The sequence below is a fragment of the Paroedura picta genome, chromosome 18, assembly GCF_049243985.1.
Source record: "Paroedura picta isolate Pp20150507F chromosome 18, Ppicta_v3.0, whole genome shotgun sequence".
NCBI lineage: Eukaryota > Metazoa > Chordata > Lepidosauria > Squamata > Gekkonidae > Paroedura > Paroedura picta.
In genome coordinates this window covers 15,344,082-15,361,085 of record NC_135386.1, presented here as the reverse complement: position 1 = coordinate 15,361,085, position 17,004 = coordinate 15,344,082, and the positions used below count along the sequence as shown (strand labels likewise).

At 48.5% G+C, this 17,004-nt stretch overlaps 1 long non-coding RNA gene across 1 annotated transcript; it reads left to right on the top strand.

Moving 5' to 3' along the window:
* The first annotated feature begins 3,947 nt into the window (after positions 1-3,947).
* LOC143827594 (uncharacterized) lies at positions 3,948-8,653 on the top strand. The gene is made up of 3 exons (XR_013227361.1): positions 3,948-4,059; positions 6,034-6,232; positions 8,077-8,653. It is a non-coding gene; the product is annotated as an uncharacterized LOC143827594 (long non-coding RNA).
* Positions 8,654-17,004: the final 8,351 nt, after the last annotated feature.

Below are 17,004 nucleotides of genomic sequence, written 5' to 3'. Positions count from 1 at the left end.
TCCATCTTTGGAGATTTGTAAACAGAGGCTGGATGACCATCTGACGGAGAGGCTGATTCTGTGAAGGCTCAAGGGGGTGGCAGGTGACAGTGGGTGAGCGAGAGGGTGGTGAGTATCCTGCATACTGCAGGGGGTTGGACTACATGACCCAGGAGGTCCCTTCCAACTCTGTTATTCTATGATTCTATGGTTCTAAATAAGCAAATAAATGCAGATGATGAAGAGGAAGGGTGAGAGGGGGGGTTGTGCCCCAATTTTTATTGATGGGAGAGGTGAAACTATTCCTGCCATAGGGAGCGGGATTCAGCGCACAACCATGGATCTGTAACAGCGGTTAACCTCTTCCCTGCCACACCATTTCCCCAGTTATGCTGTTTTCCTGAGGTCCTCTCTGTTTCCGCTGTGGGACAAATATCAGCTCTGTGGAGCCTGTCATTTCAGCGCCCCTTCCTTGCTGGTTCCTCAGGGCTACCTGGCCAGCAATAGCATCATTTGGATTTCTCCAGGCTAAGAATGGCAAAGCCCCAGAGCAGGTGCCCACAATCTAACTAAGGCAGCGTGGAGAGAACAAGTCGTGGCCATCTGTGATGGATTTGTGTTACCACTGGATGGCATCGTGTTACATCCTTGTACCTTGAAAGCAAGTTTTGAAGAAGGAGATGCTGGAAACCTACAAGCTGCCCGATTAATGCAACCCTGTGAAGATTTGGGTCAGTATGATCTCATCCTCCTTTCCAGTCATGGACAGTCTCCTCAGCTCTCGAGCTACTTTGCAGTTTGCCATGCACAAAATCTGAAGGAGGAGGAGGAGGAGAAGAAGAAGAAGAAGAAGAGTCGGGGGCTTTACGCACCGGGATCTTTGTTGCAAATTGGTCACTGAATGAAAAATCGCCATTTAAAATAGTGGAATTCGTCGTTATGCATACCTGCCTTTGTAGTGGAATCCAGTTGCGTTTTGTAGCGTTTCCCACAGCTTCCGGTCTCGGCATAAAAGGAAGCGCTATTGCCAAGCTCGTCCCGCCCCTGGCTGTCAAGCAGCCAATGGGCAGCCGTTAGCATGCTCCCAAACAGCCCCTTTCCCTTTAAGAAAGGTTTTTAAAAAAAAAACAGACCCATAGCAACGAATCTGGGTAGATTCGTTGCAACGGAGAGACCCATCCAGCTGCCTAATGTGAGCTGTCGTTTGATCGTATGATCGTTGCCACGCTGCCTCGAGTGATAAAAAAAAAATCCCCCCCCCTCTCATGGGCCCGATTTTCGGCTGAATTAATGTGTAAAAAATAAAGGGACTTTATTTCAGCAAACGGGCTTTTATGTGGTTTGTGCTTAGTGACTAAAGGTGAAGGACTGAAGCCAGGGAAGCCTCTAAACAGAAAGAGGCTCGCTGGTGCGTTTATCCCCGCTCGCTCGGAGAAAAAAAAATGGCGATCGCTTCGCCGGAAGTTTGGAGGACAGGCTCAGGAGGAGGGACTTTGAAGAAACTGCAACAATGTTAACGCACAGGTCTTTATCGCTAGTGTTGCAGATTGTTTGCAAGAGTGTAGCGCTTTCCGGAGGGTGAATCCACTTTTTGGGATTCCCCTGAAAGCGCTACAACGAAACGCTTTTTGCAGATCGGTTTCAGGAGTGTTGCAGATTGTCAACGACGTCGTGCGTTATGGCAAATCAATAGCGTTTCCAATTGGCAACCATTGTGCGATTTTGAAGCCGTGCAAAAAGCCCCTTGGTTTTTATACCCTGCTTCTCACTGCCGCAAAATGTCTCACAGCAGCTTGCAGATATCTTTCCCTTCATCTCCCCACAACAAACACCCTGTGAAGTAGGTGGGGCTGAGAGAGTTCTAAGAGAACTGCCCTGCAAGAACAGCTCTAAGGGAACTGGGACTGACCCGAGGTCACCCAGCTGGCTGCATGTGGAGGAATCAAACCCGGTTCTCCAGATCTGAGCAGAATGATGGGGGAGGGGGGGGAGAGATTGATTTAACACAGCAAACATTATTTATCTAAAAAGGTTCTCCCTTTTCCCAGCCCAGACTTGGAAACCCTGCTGCCAACAGTGATTTGAGAGATTCCTGGAGGTTTGGGGGCAGTGTCTGGGATGAAGGGAAGGGGGCTCAGCATGGTGACATCGCATCTTTTGATGTCCATCCAGCTCCAAGGTCAGTTTTTTCCCATTATTGTGAGGTCCTGTTCTTCTACCCAGTTTCAATATTTCTGCCTCATTTCACTCAACCTAAATAAAATTTAAAACCCTCTCAAAATTGTCTTCAGGAGGGGGGGGGTTGAGGGGGGATTAAATGGGCAGACCCGCAAGAGGAGAAAGGTAACAACCCTCTCCTCCTTTTCCCAAGTTGCCCCCGGCCTTTTCGGTGGTGGCACCGAAATTCTGAAACAGATTCATCGGCCTGACTTTTGCTGTCACCGACCAGTAATATTGGAAATGCTTTAATGTTTGCCACCGTGGAGACCTTCTGGGTAGAAAGGCATCATGGGGATGTTTTTCAATCAAAAACTAGATAAAGGGGGGGGGGATCGGGACTGGCCCTGAGACTACGGAGCAGAGACTGAGCTGATGCAGAATTCTGGTTTCAGTCTCTTCTGCCTGCGTTGGCATGTGTTGGCAGCTCTGCCACCTGTGAGAAAGCATGTGTTGCAGATATATTACTCCCCTTCCCACCTGTGGCTTCACTTTGATGCAAGCTCGGGGGGGGGGGGGCTACGTCAGAGATACTGTTCCAAACAGGCTCCAGGATTCGTTTCAGGAGCATCTGCCTGTGGCGCAGCCCCCAGGAATGCCATGGAAACAGGATTTTGAGGGGCTCACAGGGACCCGCAGCCCGCCAGCAAGCGGCTGGTGAAGACTTCACAGACCAAATGGAACATGAAAGCACCCTTGGAGCGGGGGGGGGGGGTTGGTGCCTCGTGGAGAATGCAAATCTCTTTGGCCTGTCCTTTTTCTGACTGGTTGCCATGGAATTGCAGCGACCGGTGGAGGTGGATTTGTCAGTATTATTATTATTATTATTATTATTATTATTATTATTATTATTATTATTATTGTGGTGGTGGTGGTGGTGGTGGTGGTGGTGGTGGTTGCTGCTGGTGGAGCTTTGAAGAGCTTATACTGGATGGGAGATACACTTCTGGGTAACAGTGTGTGAGAGAATGAAGGAAAAAATGTCACAGTCCAAGTAGTTCTGTGGCAGAATCAACTGCCTAAGGAAGTGGTGGGCTCCCCATCACTGGCAGTCTTCAAGCCGCGGCTGGACAGATATTTATCCTGGATGCTTGAGGCTGAACCTGCACTGAGCAGGGGGTGGGACTAGATGGCCTGTCTGATCCCCTTCCTACTCTATGATTCTATGGGCAGATCCTTATCCTGGATGCTTGAGGCTGATCCTGCACTGAGCAGGGGGTTGGACTAGATGGCCTGTATGGCCCCTTCCAACTCTATGATTCTATGATTCTATGATTCTAGATGGCCTGTCTGGCTCCTTCCGCCTCTATGATTCTATGCCAAGCCCTGGGGTGGCTTGGTTTTTGCTCCTCCCCCTGAGCCCTTTGCAATTAGCAGCTTGACTGAATCACACTCAGCTCTCCTACGAGACACAATGAACAGGCCTCCACTTAGAAACCACGAAGCTGCCAGGGTTGGCTGCAAACTGCCAGCGCGGGCTTTGCCAGTCTCACAGGTGGGATCCCGGCTCCCTCGAAAAGACACCCAGAAGTTCCGTGCAGTCCTTTCTCAACCCTCCCCCCCCCACCGCCTTTGCTGACCAACAGGCGGCCCCGAAGGGAGCCAGGTTGGAGTGACTCATTAGACAAGCCATGTTCACACTCCCGGCTTCACGTCGAGCATTGCCCAACTGTTGCTGCTCTGCATACGTGGAGATAAACAAGACCCGCTGCAGCACACGCTGTACCGCTTGGGCATATGCTGTTCCATCGCGGCAGCTTTCCGCGGCAAGCCAGAGAGAGAGAGAGCAGTGGGGAAGGTGATTCAAGGCCTTTGGTCTCTTTCGTCCCGGACAAGCAGCAGAATCAGGGTGGGCCCCTTCAGGTGAGGCATGCAGACCTGGAATTCCAAATGGAGGAAGTGTAGGGGGGTGGGGGAGAGGGGGGTGCTTTCTGGGAGCTGTGTAACATGCCATCTCCCGGAAGTGGCACCAGCACGTTGAAGCCATCTTAGGCGAAACCCTATGGTTGGAATATGCTTCAAAACAGAGAGTTTGGCCCCAAAATCAGAGCGTCATCCCCTGATTCATGTTGCATTAACAAGTGATGTTCTTCCAGGTTGGGGGGAGTTAGGGGGGGCAAGGTGCATCTGGAAAGCAAGGGGTGGACCTGTAGTGAATAAGAGCATGGCCTCTAACCTGGAGGCTTAGGTTTGATTCCTTGCTCTCCCTCAGCAACCGGCTGAGTTACCTTGGGCCAGTCACAGTTCTCTCAGGGGTGTTCTTGCAGGGCAGTTCTCTTAGAGCTCCCGCAGCCCCACTTGCCTCAGAGGGCGTCTGTGGTGGAGAGAGGAAGATAAGGCGATTGGAAGCCGCTTCGAGACTCTGGTGAAAAGCAGGTATAAAAACCAACTCTCCTCCTTCTGAGGTCTCCAGGAACTTCCTTATCGAGAGCTGGCAACCCTGGGTGTCAGGAGGTGCTTCCGAAGACCTCTGATGGAATTACTTCCTGGAAAGCGCCTCCCCCCCCCAACCCCCACCAGCAGCACCGAGAGACCCGGCATCTTTAGGGTAATAGCGTAGGGTCCATCTTCCAAACAGCCTTTTCCTCAAGGGGAAATGTTCTCTGTTGTCTGGAAATCAATTCAAGTGGGTCATCATGTTGGTCCGAAGTAGCACAATAAAATCAGAGTCCAATGGCACCTTTAAGACCAACAAAGATTTCTTCAAGGCGTGAGCTTTCGAGTGCAGGCACTCTTCCTCAGACTAGTGAACAACCATCATTGCCGTGGAAATATACAGCCACTTAATGGGACTGATTGGCTGTTTTAGAAAAGAATTATCATATGGCATCATGTGGCTGGATTTGGATGTTGTGACACAGTTTACTAATTTCCCATCATTAGCTTTTGCTTTATATCTCCACTGCAATGATGGTTCTTTGTTAGTCTGAGGAAGAGTGCCTGCACTCGAAAGCTCACGCCTTGAAGAAATCTTTGTTGGTCTTAAAAGATGCTCTTGGAAATCAGTTGAGATTCTGGGATTTCTCCCAAACCTGTCTGGAGACTGGCAGCCCTCTCTTATTTGATGGCTGTGCATCTGTTATGATGAACCATTCGTCCAGGTCTTTCTGCACAGCTTTGTGCGGGGAAAGGCTAAAAACTTGCGAAAACGACAACATTTCCTTGGCAAGCGGCTTTTGAGGAGGTAAAACCAGCCGAAGAACCGTTCCCATGACTGAAAAGCACCATTCCCTTCCAGCACTAGATGGCGCATCCTACAAGGAAGGAAGGCCCCAGTTATGTAACAAATTCAGGCCATGTCCGGGCGATCTTGTTCCGAAGAAGAAAAGTCTGACCTTGTTTTCGAGCGAGCATTCACACATCCAAGTTTGTGGGCTCGACGACCGGCCACGACACGAGAGCCGGACTTGGGAATTCAGAGCCGGTTTCCCAAACCTGCCTTTATACGGGCCATGCTTATCCACGCACCAAAAGAAAACACACCGAAATTCCCCTTCACGGTTTCGGCTTTCTGGTTGCCAAGAATGTGTCTCGGGAACAAAAAAGAGAACAATGCTCCGAGCTTATAGATTTCCCACCCCCCACCCCCCCTCTCTCGGCTGCTCACACACGGCTGTGTAATGTGGATAATTTCAAAATGCCATATGGTGCCCTCAATCCGCGCACAGATTTTCTTCAGCGACGTGTGTGGGAACTGTGCGTACAGATCAAAGCCAAGCGATTGCTCCAGAGTGCCTTGGCAATTTCAGCAGCGCCGGGGAATCTTGAGTCCTTTTTTGATCCTGGAATATTTGCAGAGGGTCTTTTGTTTCCTTTCTTCTTCTCTCCGTTCCTTAGAAACGTCCGGCATGTTGTCACCTTGTTGGCCACAGAATCAGAAGCACGCGAAGCAGAAAAGGGGATTTGGGGTAATCGGAACGGACTGGAGGCTCCTTGGAGTTCTATGAAGCAAGGCGTTGATGTTGATCTCACCTCTGCTTTTGTCTTCTCGTGCGCTGTCTTTCTACGGTGCTCGCAGAGGGTGGCCGACCTCCAGGTGGGGCCTGGAAATCTCCCAGAACTATAAGTGATCTCCAGAGAGCAGAGATCAGGGCCTATTCTGCACACAATTGATAATGCACATTCAATGCACTTTAGAAGGAGATTTTCCTGTTCTGCACAGGAAAATCCAACTGCCAAAGTGCATTAACCTATGTGTGCAGAATGGGTGCAGAATGGGCCCAGCTCCCCTGGAGAAAATGGTTGTTTTGGAGCATGGAATCTATGGCAATAACCCCCCATCTCCAATTTCCACCCCCAAATTTCCAGGAATTTCCCAACCTGGGGGTTTCCACGGTGGTGAATAGGAATGAGCAACTCAGCATGCCTGGACATTAGGGGACGCCGTGTTTAGGTGTTCTCTCTTTGAATGGGATGCTTCTCGGTGTCTTAACCCGGGGGCTGCCCTCTGGCCCTTCCTCTCCCTTTGTCCTCCCACTGGCCACACATGGCTTCCCATGGAGACACGTGCCTCTGCAGGTCATAGTCCCAAATGGATCATGCCAGACAGACTGGCCATTTGTGATAGGTGTGGCTTCTCTCTCCTTTCAACAGCAACCTTGAATGTGAACCGGATCCATTTGCAAAAAAGGCACATTTACTTTTTCTTACTTTTTTTCTTACTTTTTTGGCAATGTGCTTCATGGGAGATTTATTTGCTGCACTCAGTGGCATGCTTCTATGACGAGTCAAACTCTGCAATACCCACCAAATATCCCAACACCATGAACACGTAGAGACAGGACACTGCCTTATACCAGATCAGATCATTGGCCCTCAGGGTTACAGACTGGCAGGAGCTCTCCAGGATCTTAGGAAGAGATCGTACATGCTGGAGATGCCAGGGATTGACCCCGAGGCCTTCTGCATGCCAAGCAGATGCTCTACCAGCGAGCTACCACTGCTGGTCCAAATTTAGTGTTGGGAGGCATTCATCAAGGGGATGGTGAATTGAGAAAATGGTGGTGAGAAAGACAGAGGTTCAGGAAGGGAATGACCCATCAATGTTGTGCAGTAGTTAGCATATCTGACCCAGGAGACCCGGATTCGAATTCTCAATCGGCTCTGAAAGCTTGCTAGATGGTATTGGGTCAGTCACTCCCATCTCTGCCAGCCCATCTTATCTCAATTTGAAAAAAACAACCCAAGTTCCATGCAGAAAAAGCAGGATAAAAATGGAAGTAAGTCAACCAGTAATTGTAGGCGTTTTGCAAGAGACATCAATTTCAATGTTTTCAAAAAGAAACTTCCATTTAGAGACACAATCTCTTAACAGAAAGTAAGGCTGTTACAACAACTGCTACGTAACACATTGGGATCTGTTTAATATTCCGGACTTTAAAGCAAAGAGTCTGAGGACTCTTTAGAAGTTTATTATATTGTAACATTTGATATTCCATACTGGCATCCCAGTGCACTATTCCTTGCTTTGTGTCTGGTCCTCCACTGGGTCATGCCACCCTCCTATTTCATTTTTGGGGGTGCTGTTCAAGGCACAGGAGCAGGCCTCAGGGGAGAATGTGGCACCCCTCACTTCCAGCCACATGGTCCGTGGACGCCAGCTTGGTGTCGTGGTTAGGAGTGCGGACTTCTAATCTGGTGAGCCGAGTTTGAATCTGCGCTCCCCCCACATGCAGCCAGCTGGGTCAACTTGGGCTCGCCATGGCACTGATAAAACTGTTCTGACCGGGCAGTGATATCAGGGCTCTCTCAGCCTCACCCACCCCACAGGGTCTCTGTTGTGGGGAGAAGAAGGGGAAGGTGATTGTAAGCTGCTTTAAAACACCTCCCGGTAGAGAAAAGCGGCATATAAGAACCAACTTTTCTTCTTCTTCTTCAAAGGGCTTCAGACCGTCCTCCCATCCGGCTGAGAAGAGGACGATTTACTCCCTTTTGGAGGCCAATCTCTGTGGAGTAGGCTGATCACCTCCTGCCATTTAGCGCTGACGACTGAAGAGGCACCCTTTGCGGAGTGTGCTGGGAGGGGGAAGGGAGGGCAGACGAGGTGTAATATGCCATCAGGCGGTGGAAAACCCGAAATTGCTTTCAATAAGATTGCGTGTCAGCAGGGCCGTGCGGGCGATGGAAATGCGAGGTCATCCCCTATTAAAAATAAAAGCAGGGACGTTATTATTTTATTTAATGGAACAGGCCTCACTCGCCTCGTCTTGCAAACGGACCAGGGGGAGTTGATTAAAACAGGGGAGGGAAGGGAGAGGACCCACATGGAACAATTGGGCCATTAAAATGGAAGAGCAAAAAGCCTCCAATTTTCACTAATCCCTTGGGTGGCGAATCAAATAGGTTTTATCCGTCTGCCGGGTGACGGACAGGAAGCGCTGGTTGTACAGAGTCCCCAACCCATCCTCTTCTCTGCGTGGCATGCCACCTCTGTATAGGGTGGTAGGGATTCTGGTTACTGTGGTCGGGGGACAATCGCGCCCTCTGTGATTTTCTTGTAATCCTTTATTTTGAGAAAATAAATAAATAATAGCCAAATGCTGGCCGCCTTGAATAATAGAATCATCATAGAGTTGGAAGGGGCCATCCAAGCCATCTAGTCCAGCCCCCTGCTCAGTGCAGGATCAGCCTAAAGGAGGGGTAGTCAAACTGAGGCCCTCCAGATGTCCATGGACTACAATTCCCATGAGCCCCTGCCAGCATTCTACAGGAATGCAGTCAGTTTTCCAGTCCTGAGGTCCTCCCCCCCACACACACACACACACAATTTCATGGAATTTTGCTGTAAACAACCATACATATGTGCATATGCAACAAAAATGTGCAGATGCATTGCAATGGTGCATGCAAATCATAAGCACCTAGTGTTGTGCTTTTTAAAAAATAGCCTTCAGTGATTCTCATCAAGCGAAAAACTGGATGATGCTTTCTTCTTGCCTCCCTCACAACTGAAAGCACACACAAGCCCTGTGCAGTGTGCACTTTATTTTTTTATTGATACATGTGTTGAGTAATTATCAAGTTGCGTTCATCGCATGTACAGAGAAGTGTGTGATTCTCACTCCACATTTATACGCCCTCCCCCTTTTATTTGCACACATTTCAATAGGTCTATCAGCTTCCAGCTTGGGCCATTCCTTGTGATTTGGAGGCGGGGAAGCCAAGGAGGCCACCCTCCGAAGATGCTGCCAATCCCAGAGGTCGGTGGTTGTTATTCCAGGGGGACTCCAGGACTCCACCTGGAATTTGGTAACCCCAGCTCTTTGGCTCCTTCTTGCAAGTAGATACGCAAACGTGGATGCAGAATGTACACTGCAAGGGCTGGACGGGGGCTGCAGAGTCAGACCACTGGTCTATCAAGCAACTGACCCTTTTAATTGAACCTGGGACCTTCGGCATGGCAAGCAGAGGCTCCACCACTGAGCCACGGCCCCTTCCCTAAAAGAAGCTGCATCTAACCAAGCCAATTCCTTAGTCTGTCTATTGCTTCATCTGACTCTCCAGTGCCTCTAGTCTTCCCCAGCACGTCCTACCTGACCCCTTTAAGATGCCGGGGATTGAACCTGGGACCTTCCGCATGCCAAGCAGAGGCTCCGCCACTGACCCACAACTCCTTAACCTTGCCCTTATGTCACTAACAAAGCAGGACGGGCTGATGGAGAGGCTGTTGGCTGCATATTGATGTCAGGGACCGTTGTAATTATAGCCGACCAACACCAGCCTAAAGTATTTTGCGTTTAGGTGCCGGGCAAGGAAATGTTCGTTTACGTAAAACTGTCTGTAGGCGCGGCCTTGTCCTTCTGCAAACTGTTAAGGAATCTCAGGGAAAAAACCGAATGTGGCCAAGTTCTGCAGTTGGATCCCCCTTCCAAGAATTCCCCGTTCGAGTAGGAGGAGAACTGGCCCTCAGGGGTGTTCCGCCTCATCTAAAGGACATAAATTCCCGGAGCCAGAAGTACATCTGCGCTCAATTCCTCCTAGAGGAACGTCTTTATCGTACAAAACGATCCAGGATTGAGGCTTCTATGTGAAGCGGTTCTTAAATCGCAGATGGAAAATTGGGATTTGTGCTAAATCACAGATGGTACGCCGTCTTCCCCCCCTCCACTATAATTCACGAAATGGGCCATTTACGTCACTTCTTTTATTCATAGATTTTGCTTGAGATAATAGCGGGGGATAAATGTGGGGGTCTGCAAACGACGCTGCCCCTTAGCGTTCTGCTAATGGAGTTTTACATAGGTATGGGGGGCGGGGGGGTTAAAAAGTGGGGCGGGGTTCACCCAGAAGTAACCCCAACTACAGGAACCTCTGCAACTGATCCACTAACATCGCTCAGATTTGGAACTTGTTTCTCTCCACAATAAGGTTGCCAGAAAAATACCTGGAAGAATTGGGGGTGGAGCTGGGAATGGGCAGGATTTGGGGCAAGGAAGGACCTCAGTGGAGTATAATGCTAGAGCCCACCCTCCAAAGCAGCCCTTTTCTCCAGGGGAACCGATCTCTCTAGCCTGGAGGTGAGCTTTAATTCCAGGGGATCCCCAGGCCTCACCTAGAGACTGGTATCCCTAGTCAAAAATAGGGGGTTGTTTCCCTTGTGGGTCCCTTGTTTCCCTTGTGGCCTTTGCCCTTCTCTACGTAGGTCCAGTACTTTTAGGAAAGCTTAGTGTGGATCCTGAAAGTGTCTGCTCCTCCTCCCTACTCCCATTGCCACCCCCAAAAAAAAACAATTGGCAAAGATGTAGTTGTATCTCAGGGCTGGTTAAGGTCCTACAGGGCCCTGATTTCCCTTGGGAGCGCATTCCACCAAGCTGGGACCAGGGTTGCAAAGGTTCTGGTCTTGGTCAAGGCCAATATCACCACCTTTGGGTCCAGGGTCCTGAGCAGGTATTGTTCTGAAGATCTTAATCTCTTGGGGGAATAGAAGGGAAGAGATGGTCCCATAGATACACCCATCCCGGGTTGTTTAGGGCCTTGAAGGTTAACACCAGAACCTTGAACCTGATTCGGTCCCCAATCTGGGGCCAGTGTAGCAGGGGGTGTATTGGTGTTATACATGCCCTCCATTGAGTCCACCATGGAACTGCACCAGGTGATCCAGAGTAGACCTACCGCATGGACAATTCCAGGCTCAAACTGATAGAGTGGTTTGTTGGAACCTAAGTGAAGGACTGTACAAGGGGATCGGAGTTTGCAAAATCGGTGCAAGAAAATGGGAAGTGAACACAAAGGAACACACTGATGGGAGGGTGTCCTCTTGAAACTGACAGGACTAAACTGACATCGGTGTTGCCTAAGCTGGAGAAATCCACCCCCCTTTTGCTTTGAAGTTTGGTAGACACTTTGTTTGAGCAGAGACAGTATCTCCGGAAATGTCTCCATTCACAAACCAGCACGAATCTCCATGAACAGCTTGAAAGTTCATGGAACGTTTGTGCTGGTTGGCCTGACACCGAGTTCAATTGATGAACCATGAACTAGTCAACATGAATCATAAATTGTAGTTGTTGGGCTTCTTCCTGCTCATCCCTTTTGTAAGATACCTTAGCTTCTTTTTCTGCTGAATTCAGACTTAGTAATTTCCTCCCTTGCTGTCCTAGTTAAAGGGACTGCCTGCTCTGTGGACCACAACCTTGAGAAGGAAGCAGACTGAGTGAGAACTAAGCTTTTTAGTCAGGATTAGCTAAGTCAGGATACAACCAGGAGGGCTGCAAAGTCAACCTCTAGGAACCTTCTGCTGGTCATGGAAGTGCCTGTTTGTACTAAGATCAGCTTCTGGAGGATCATTGTCCATGGGGTCGCGATGGGTCGGTCACGACTTCGCACCTAACAACAACAACAGCTTCTATGGCTATTGATACCGCAAATACTTTGCACTGCTTGTAAAAGGGCAGGATAGAATGCTGTATTTATTCCCATATAAGTTACAATTTGTTTTCCACCCAATTTGCACGCTGCCTTTCTGCCCTCGAAAGGGCCACCGAAGCGTCTAACGAATGAAAAATATTAATCTTTTCCATCTGCTGTTTTGATGGAAACAACAAGCCCAAATACTAATAAACTCCCACCCCACCCGCAGAAAATCAGATGAATCTGTCCTGATACACAGACTCTGCCAAGAAAAAGATTCTCACCAGTACAATAAGCAATGCCAACAGTATGAACTCGGGGAGTAGGGGGATGGCGATTAGGCAGTTGAAATGGCATCAAGAAGAGCCACATTCATATCCCTTGGCCTTGTATCTCACCAAGGTGACCTTGGGCCCATTATTTTGTCTCGGTCCAGGGTTGCCGTGAGGATAGAACCAGTTGAAATGGGAGAGACCATGTAAACAACCTTGGAGGAGTGGGATAACATTACACACAGCAAGTGAGGGAAACAGTGCCATCTGCATTGTCATGTGACGCTGCAGCATCACTTCCAGTCACGTGCCTGGATGCTACACTCTAGGAATCTTCATCTCTGTGGTTTCGACCTGTTCATCCCCAGAATGACATTACATCACTGCCTGATGCCGGTCCTGTCTCCATTTTGTTTCCTCTGCTCCAACAAGACGTAGCGGAAGGGAGAGATTTGACCTGATCTCCCTACACCATCCTGTTTCAACATTTTGACCACAGAGGTACCGCTGAAATATTTTTCAGGCTTCAAGGTACCAGGAAGTCTAGCTCAGGTCCTAGACCAAGGGTGGCCAAACTGTGGCTCTCCAGATGTCCATGGACTACAATTCCCATGAGCCCCTGCCAGCCTGCTGGCAGGGGCTCATGGGAATTGTAGTCCATGGACATCTGGAGAGCCACAGTTTGGCCACCCCCATCCTAGACCCAGTGCCATATGATCCGGCCTGCCTCGACTCTTCAACAAAGCTTCATGAGCTCTCTCCTAATAGAAACCCAAGCATACACAACCTCCCCGTTTTAGGAACCCATAATTTAGGGCTTGATGGATGCAAGGCAGGAAGACGGACGTGCGCCCGAATCCTAACAGCTGCACAAGCAAGCTAGTAAGTTTAAAATTCACACAGCTATGTCTTCAGGGGGTGGGGGTGGGGAAGCATTTTATTTTTGTTTTTAAATCTGCCATAACACAGCTGGGCGGCATCAAATTGTCATTAAAACATAGTATTTAAGATGATTTAATGGTCCGATTGCCAGGCAGGAGCCCTGGCAGTTAACTCAAACTACGGAGCATGAAAAAGGGATGTAACTGCTTAAGTGGCAGTAGGAACGGGGCGGGGTGGGAGGGCGGGGGAAATCTGACTGTTTTCGAGAAAGGATGCATGGCCTGGGATTGCTCATTGCGCATGTGGGCTTCTGCCGGGAGGGACGGAGTTTCTTTTGCGCAGTTGTGCTCACAGTGCTTATTCATTTCCACTCCCGAATAATTCCCTTGGGACTTGGCAGAGTAACGTCTAGCCTGACAAAGGAGAAGGAGGAGGAGGAGGAGGAGGAGGAGGAGGAGGAGAAGGAGAAGGAGATGGAGATGGAGATGAAGAAGAAGAAGAAGAAGAAGAAGAAGAAGAAGAAGAAGAAGAAGAAGAAGAAGAAGAAGAAGAAGAAGAAGAAGAAGAAGAAGAAGAAGAAGAATGTATTTCCGGGGTCTTCCATGGTCAAACGGTTGAAAAAGGCTGCACCAGACCAAGTCTGTTATCCCATCGAGGGATAACTTATGGTCAGACTTCAGGTGAAGACATGTGGTGGGACAACATTATGGGCAGTGTGGTGAACTGGAAATGAACTTCTGGGGCTCACCCCAACTCATATATACCCAAATTCTGAGCCTTGGTAGCCACACAGTGGCTAGATAGCTATTTTTTCCTTAGGGTTCTCTAATCTACACTAAAATCAGGTTTCCATACATTTTATTTATTCAGATTTTAATTTCATTTATGCCTTGACCTGGACAGTCCAGGCTGGATTGATCTCAATCAGATCGGAAGCTAAGCAGAGTCATCCCTGCCTAGTATTTGGATGGGATACCTCAAGGACTACCAAGGTCAAGGCATGGAGGCAGGCCATGGCAAACCATTGATGAACATCTGTTGCCTTGAAAACCCCACAAAATTGCTGTAATTTAGCTGTGATTTCATGGCACTTTCCTCCGCCATTCTGTTTATACCTGCCTTTTCTCCAAAGTGGCTTACATGCTCCTTCTCATAACAACCCTGTGAGGGTACAAGCAGCCCAAGAACACCTACTGATTTCCCATGGCAGGATGGGAATTCGAACCTGGGTCTCCCAGATCCTCGTCTGATGCTGTAAGCAAACATCACAGTGGCTCTTATGCCTCATGAAAAGTCCAACGTTTGTTCAACTTATGCTCTCGGTTGTTCCATTAAGCTCCAGCTGGACTGGGATTTCCGGTTACTCCAAAGAATTCAAGTGACCGTCAAATGGCCTTCTATGCCCATGCTATGAATTAGCCAAGCTGTATTTATTAAACCATTGTAAAGCACCAGGGGAGGGGGGCGGGATATGTGCATGGGATTGAACACTCACCATTCACCTGGCAGAAAGGTGTGATTTGGAGAGAGCATCGACACAGCTGGCTCACATCTGTTCCATTCATGGGCTTGAAAACACAAAAACCGCTTTGAATTATCGTTTTTTATTCCCCCCGTTTGAAAGACCGCCTCTCTTTCAGGACCAAATCTTTCACTTCCTTTGCAAAAACTGGTTCTCACAAAAACAGCTCTCAATGCATTTGCCGAGCATCTTGGTCAGAGACCAGAATAAATTTGATTCCTTTCCCCCGCTGGAAAAGAGAGAAGGGGAAGGAGTTCTGAAAGTGAGTCAAGGGTCTTCTTCTTAACATACTGATTTGATAGCCCCATCTCTTTGCCAGCTTTTGATTGGGGGAGAGAGAAAAAAAAGTACCTTAAAAGGGGTGAAAAATTGAATATTGGCTTCTCTTGCTCCACGGCTATTTGTCACAACGCTTTGATTAGTTTTCTTAAAAGACTACACACTCAATAATTTGAAGCAAGAGGTTAATGGTGTTATTACAACTATTATCCCTTTTAAAATCATTATCCTCTTGTTTTTCATGTCTATATTACCTTCACCTTTTTGTGAACCCATTCTCCCAGCTGTTTCGCTCCGTCGTAAAGTTTGCCGAACACCATCCCAGGAAAAAGACTAAATGGTGTGTTTTATCAGACAGGCCTAAGGGAATTCGCAGATTCCCGTAACTCAATCTGTACGGAGATATTGGAACAAAATGTTCTATGTGCCTTGTGTGTGTGTGTGTGTGTTTTCCTCCCATTTTCATTGGGCCACGATTGAAATATAGACTTTCAAATGTTCAAAAGGTGAAATTATTTGGAAAAAGCTAATCTCATTCAGGAAATTTAAAAGATTGGATATCGTGGTAAGATGGTGAGCGCATAGGAGCTGTGTTTACAGGGAAAGGTCACCTTGAGGGAAAAGAGCCATCTAATTTCACTGCAGTTATTAACAATTAGCAAAATGCCCATCATTTTTATGGGGGGCAGAGGGGAGGGGGGAAAGTGGAAGATTGTAGGCTTTGTCTGCCGTAAGTCCTGGGTTCAGTCCTGAGCATCTTCAGTAAAAGGATCTTAGCTGGTTCAAGGTTCTGGTGTTAACCTTCAAAGATCTCTTTCAGCCTGAGGTCCCAAAGATGGAAGAAGGTGCTACTAAGTCTCAGCTGAACTTATAGCAACCCCAAGTGGGGGATTCAAGGCAAGAGACAAACAGAGGTGGTTTGCCATTCCCTGATTCTGAGTAGCAACCCTTGGGGGGGCCTCCCATCTAAGTGAACTCTGGCAGGGGCTCATGGGAATTGTAGTCCATGGACATCTGGAGGGCCGCAGTTTGACTACCCCTGGTATACAGGGACAAAATGCACAGCTTCTGTCATGACCAGTTGCTCGCAGGCCAGATAAGAGCCTTGTTTGGGCCGGTTCCAGCCCTTAGGCTGGATGTTTGATATCCCTGGGCAAGACGGATTCATGAACACTAGATCCACCAATGGCTACTAGCCAAGGTAGCTACTAAAGGAAACCTTCCCAAGCAGAGCCAGGAAACTTCAAAATACCAATGCTAGGGTACAACATGGAGGGAAGACGGCATGCTATAGCTACATCTTAAAGTTAAGCAGGGCTGGTTCTTGGATGGGAGACCACCAACAAAAGGGGAATTGCAAAGGAAGGAATTGGTAAACCACTTCAGTTTCTCGCTTTGAAGGGCCCTTGCTGGGTCACAATAACTTGGCTGATACTTTATGGCCCTTTAACACACAGGAGCCACATCAGGGACGGCTAGACAAATCTCTGGTCTGATTCATCAGGGTTCTCCATATTGTTGCATTCAGTCACCCAGACTCTTAACCTTCTATTAACATTGGGGTGATGGCAGAGTGGTTGTTTTGGGGTGTTTTTTTTTAAATTCTAAAATTGGCACGGCTTCTGTCACGAGCCATGAGAATAAACACCAGCTGAGATTAAAAGGGGCCCAATTAAATTCCCCAGCCACTCGGTCAATATTTGCTTTTCGAAAGATTCTAGGTACCGCGTACCACTTAGCAACATAATCGCTGATATCTGAGTGTTGTCGATGGGCAGATCAGGCCCTCCGAGTACAGCGTGTTTGCCTCATTTGTGGAAAAGCCACTCTGTACCCATACTTCCACAGCCTGCAACATTCAAATGTCACCTTGTTTCTCGGACAAACGCTCAACTGGCCTTTCGGATAATCGCTCAGCGCCACGGGAGCAGTGAAACAGAACGGGTGACAACCCAGTGACTCGGCTTTCAGAGCAGGGTGGAAGTGGGAATATCTGGTGCTTCA